Here is a 6,000-nt window from a genome sequence, read left to right as displayed (position 1 = left end):
CCCCCCCCCCCCCCCCCCCCCCCCCGCATCTTATCAATTAGCACTACATCATCTATAAATAGCATACACCAAGGCACCTCATCTTGAATACTCCGTGTCAATACGTCCATCACTAATGCAAATAAAAATGGGCTGAGAGTCGATCCCTGGTGCAACCCTGTATCTACCAGAAAATGATCAGAGTCTCCTCCCATCATCGTCACCTGAATCTTTCTGATGTACACCATCAGGACCCCTCTCACCTCCAAGCATCTCCAAAGAACCTCCATCTGGACTTTGTCATAAGCTTTTTCCAGGTCGATGAACACCATGTGTAAATCCCTCTTTCTTTTCCTATACTTATCCACTAATCATCTCACCAGGTGGATTGCCTCTATCGTCGAGCGATCGAGCATAAATCCAAACTGATTCTCCAAAATGGACACGACGCTTCTCAATCTCCACTCAACCACTCTCTCCAAAATCTTCATAGTGTGACTCAATAGCTTAATACCCCTATAGTTGTTGCAACTCTGAATGTCACCCTTGTTTTTATACAATGGAATCATCGTACTCCATCTTCAAGCCTCAGGCATTTTTGCAGACTTGAAAATGTCGTTAAACAAATTAGTCAACCAGCTCAAACCAGCTCCACCAGTAAACTTCCAAAAATCCACTAAAATTTCGTCAAGCTCTATCGCCCTGCCCCTCCGCATCCAATGAATAGCCTCTCTGACCTTCTCAACCTTAAAACGTCTACAGTAACCAAAATCCCAATTATCCTCTGAGTGCTTTAGCTCCCCTAGCTCAATGCTTCTGTCCCCCTCGTTTAATAAACCATAAAAATACTCCCGTCATTTCTTCTTAATGTGGACATCCTCCACCAAAACTCTCCCATCGGTGAATTGGTCCTCTCAAATATTGTTGTCTTAGTCGCCGTAACTGCTAACTTGGCCTCCTTCCTTGCTACTTTGTACACCTCTCTATTCACCCGTTTCTCCTTCTCATCCTTACTCTCAATAAACTTAACATATGTCTCCTTCTTACTCTTCACTTTCTTTTTAACTTCTTCATTCCACCACCAGTTTCCTTTATGCCGTCCTGCCCAACCCCTCGAAACACCCAATACTTCTCTTACAGTCTCTGTGATGCAATTGGTATCCCTATCCCACATAACATCCATGTTCCCCTGCACTCTCATACCCTCTTTCCCGTCACTTTCTTTCTTATCTTTAGCGCACTAACTGGCATCAAACCTCCCCACTTAATCCTAGGTCGGCCCTCCCCAACCCTTCTCTTCTTGCTCTTCTTGATTATCAAGTCAATCACCACAAGCCTGTGTTGGGTCAAAAAATGCTCACTCGGAATGACTTTACAGTCCTTACAAAAGGCTCTATCCTCCTTCTTAAGCAGCAAAAAGTCAATCTGAGTCTTGGCTATCGCACTTCGAAAGGTAATCAAGTGATCCTCTTTCTTTGAAAACTCGAGTTCATAACCACCAGCCCAAAATCCCTCGCAAACTCCAATAGCGCAGCTCCTTCCCCATTCCTATCACCGAAACCAAAGCCTCCATGCACATCGCCATAGCTTTCCGGTAAAACCCCAATGTGCCCATTAAATTCCCCTGCTATGAAAATCTTCTTCGAGCTAGGCACGCTTCTCACTACTTCGTCTAAAGCCTTCCAAAAACTTGCTTTCACCTCCTCATCCAAGCCTGTCTGCGGCGCATAAATACTACACACATGCAAAGTAAACCCCCCAACGACCAGCTTAATGTCATTAACCTATCATTGACCCTCCTAACCTCCACCACCTGCCCTCTAAGATCCTCGTCCACTAATATGCCCACTCTATTCCGCCGCCTCTCACTCCGTGAGTACTACAGCTTGAACCCATCCACATCCCTAGCCTTAGATCCTACCCACTTAGTCTCCTGAACACACACAATATTACTCTATCTCTTCTTAAAGATCTTTACCAGCTCAACGGACTTACCCTGAAGGGTCCCTATATTCCAAGATCCTACCCTCAACCTATCCTCTCTCGCCTTTCACCTACCTCTACCAGCCCTCACCGAACCAGCCCTACCGGCTGGCCTAGACCACACCTAGACCTCACACCCGCCCCTGCCCTTCTCTCTTTACCCCCTCCCAAAACTAACCCCCGCCCTAGCCCCCTCGAACATGACCTTACTCCACCATCAACTCCCAAAGCCACTACACAAAAGTCGGAACAAAGCCCCAAACAGAAAAGCAAACAAACAAGGCAAAAATAGGACAAAAAGCTGTCATGCACAAAACACCCTATCCGGTCTAGCAGCTAGAACCACACATAATATCCACCAAAAGCTAAAACAGCCAGTCACAGCTCAAGTCACGATAAAGGAATAAAACCAAGGAACAGGATAATATATAAAACCAAATTGAAGGAAGTAACTAAAGGTCGAAGTTTAGGTGTCACCGGATACTCCTGCTTGCTGCTAATCCCAGCAAAATGTGTTGACGAATTGGTTGCCGGAGATGTGTCACTGGACCAGACCCGCCGGAGCTTCACTTGAATTTAGCCTGAATATTGCCGGCGCTTCCAGTGGAATACTTGCCGGAAGCTGTATGTTGGCTTCTCCGTGTACCAACCTGCTCCGATCAATGCACCGCCCGTACCCGTCACCCAAAACAAGTCAAGTCGTTGGGAACCCTAACCCACCAATGAAAGCCGCATCTAAGTGGGGACAGAGGGGGTGAGAGGGGAAGGGGTAGAGACGAAGGAGGAGAGAAACTAGGGAGAGAGAGAGAAACCTTATATCAGCTATAGTCTTTGTGATATTCAGCTAAGCATATTTAACCTTCAATTAATCAATATGGATAATTTTAATCTAATCACTAGTACCTACAGAAATAAACTGTTTATTGCTAAGAAGGGCTGTTTGGGTATTTTAATTTTCAAAAGAATTAAACAAATATAATTTTCTTCCATCTTGATTTGAAGAAACATTTGACTGTAATTTTTATAACGTTCTTCTACAATTGCCTTCCAAGAGCACACCAAGAAAATTATTCTCTAAGAACAAATGCATTATTTACTTTCAGCAATATGTTTTTTTCATATTCGACAATTTGTGATCTCGATTAGATAGTTTATAGTACTAATATATTGGCGTTTTGTTTCTTATATTATCTGTTGTTTATTTTTATGTTTTTTGTTTGTTATACTGTTATCTGTCCTGAGTCGGAGGTCTATCAGAAACAACCTCTCTACATCATATTTTACCCTCCTTAGACCCCACTTTATGAGAATAAACTAGATATGTTTTTTGAATCCACTTGTGAGAATACATATACCATGAAATTTTATAAGGTAGACAATTCTTGACTATATCATAGTTGCACATATTGTACCTTTTTGTTCATCATCTCTCTTGTTTTTCTTATGTGGAAAGGGAGTACATGCTTCAAATGTTTATCCATGTTCTTTCAAAGTACTTTGTTGTAAAGCAACCAGAAAAGGATTGAAAGACTCATTGGAATCACTAACCTTTTTTTGGGTGGGGTGGGGTGGGGTGGGGGGTGGGGGTAGAAAGTGAGATTTTATTCATTAATATTATGAATCATAAATAACTCAGTTAGCACATACAAATGCTAGCAGAAGATAGTTCTAGCCTAATACTATTATTACATATTTGTGTAAATATGGCTTACGCCGCCCTACAAAAGAAGTTCATGCCTTGTATATTCTGAGTATTTTACAAACAAACATCTATGGAATTGTCCATTCTTCAAAGAAGCGCTCCGACATCTTCTCCTGACCCTCTTTGGCTAGCAAGTCTGCAGCTCCGTTTTGATTGGAATCACTAACCAAAGTGTTCAGTACTTGGCTTTGAAAAATAATCTTCTGAAAATTAAAATACTTAAATAGTCCTTAACAATTAACAATTTTTTTGTTTCTTTGGGGTCCGTTAGTGACTGGATCAAAATCAACCATATTGATTAATTCAAAGTTAAATATGCGTAGTTGAATATTACAAGGATTAAAACTAGAATAAGGGAAATTATACAAGGATCAAAAATGCCATTTTCCCTTCAAATTATATGCAAAATGACTAAATAGGGTAATATCTGAAAATATGAATTCATTTTGGTTATAAGTTTGGGCCAAATGATAGAGTAAAAACCTTTAAAGTATATGTTAGGACACCATAATAGTCACATATTATGTATTTATATTTGATTAGAATTGTATAGTTTATCTCTTAGAGAGTTTGTGTTCAACTATACCATGTATAGCATCTTGTATATATTGAGGCAAAAGCCCTCTCTGAATATAATTGAGTGAAAATCTTTTCATGGTATCAAAGCCTTACAAAGACTCACGTCCCATAATGGCACTTCCCTCAATTACCAGTATCACCTCACAAACTCCTTCCTAGAATTTTTCGTCGCTCGCAACAAACGTTAATCACCCTCATCTTCTCAAATTAGACCGTCATAACTATATTGTGTGGAAATCATAAATTCTCCCAAATCTAAGGGGTAACGAACTCGAGGGATATGTGGATGGTACGCACAAGTGCCTTCCAAAGTTTACTCCAAATAGCTCATCTGAAGCAATCTTAACTGACGGGGTTATCAACCCAGCGTACAATTTATGGATCAAACAAGACCAAATTTTATTGAGTTGGATTCTCTCAACCCTCACTGAAAGGATTTTAGCCCAAGTAGTCGGCTGTACAACATCTCAAGCGGTTTGGCAAGCACTTGAGACGATGTTTGCATTGCAATCCAAGGCTAGGATAATGCAACTAAGGTTGCAATTACAAACCACAAAGAAAGGAAACTCATCCATTGTAGAATGTCTTCAGAAAATGAAGACTTGTGCCAATAATCTCGCGGTTGCGGCACACCTAGTCACTGATGATGATCTTGTCTTATATATTCTTGGAGGACTTGGACAAGAATATGATATTGTGGTTGTCTCGGTCACTACTAGGGCCGAGTTAATTTCATAAGCCGATCTTCATGGCTTGCTTTTAAGTCAAGAGTATCATTTGAAGCAAATGACAAGTACAGAACAACGATTAAGCCAAGCCAACTTGTCTACTAGACAATCCAACAATACTAAGAATGATAACTCCTTTAAGCAGCCTACTAATGTCAATAACAATCAGGCTTATAGTGGCAGATCTGGACGAGGACGAGGACGAGGTCTAGGTCGCAACGCCAACTCATCCAACCAAAATCAATGTTAAGTTTGCCATAAATTTGGTCACTCCTCCTTGGTTTGCTACCATTATTTTGACCATGCCTATCAAGCTTCTTCTAAATCGCACATGGCTGCTCTTATTACACAACCTTCTACGGCTAGAGACTCAAATTGGTATCCAGATTCTGGGGCTACTCATCATTTAACTAACGATATGCAGAATATGGTGGTACGAGGAGAGTATATGGGAAATGATCAAATTCATATTGGTAATGGTACAGGTTTGACAATTTCTCACTTTGGTAATGCTATCTTACCTATAGTTAGTCGACCTTTACATTTATCTAATGTATTATTGGTGCCTAGAATTACCAAGAATTTGCTTAGTGTAGCAAAGTTCACTTCTGATAATGATGTTATATTTGAGTTTCACCCTCATTTTTGTCTTGTGAAGGATCGAGCAACGGGGAAAGTACTACTACGCGGGACTCTTGAGCACGGCCTTTCTTGTCTCCATGCAACCCAGTTACTCGGCCAGCCTTCTTCCTCAAATAAATCATAGGCTTTCTATGTCTCCAAGTCATTTTTTGATCTATGGTATAGTCGTTTAGGTCACTCGTCTATACGAGCAGTCTATAGTATTGTTAGGAGTCTTTCTTTACCGGTCAAATTGAGTCCTCAGTCTAGTGTTTGTTCTTCTTGCCAATATGGAAAGAGTCACAAACTGCTGTTTTCTAATTCTAGTTCTAGTGCTAGTTTTCCCCTTGATTTGATCCACAGCGATGTATGGGGTCCTGCTCCATAATTGGCTAGTAATAAATACCG

This window comes from Capsicum annuum, chromosome 1, assembly GCF_002878395.1.
Source record: "Capsicum annuum cultivar UCD-10X-F1 chromosome 1, UCD10Xv1.1, whole genome shotgun sequence".
Classification (NCBI taxonomy): Eukaryota; Viridiplantae; Streptophyta; class Magnoliopsida; order Solanales; family Solanaceae; genus Capsicum; species Capsicum annuum.
The sequence above is the reverse complement of the archived record's forward strand: the minus strand, read 5'-3'. Positions refer to the sequence as shown.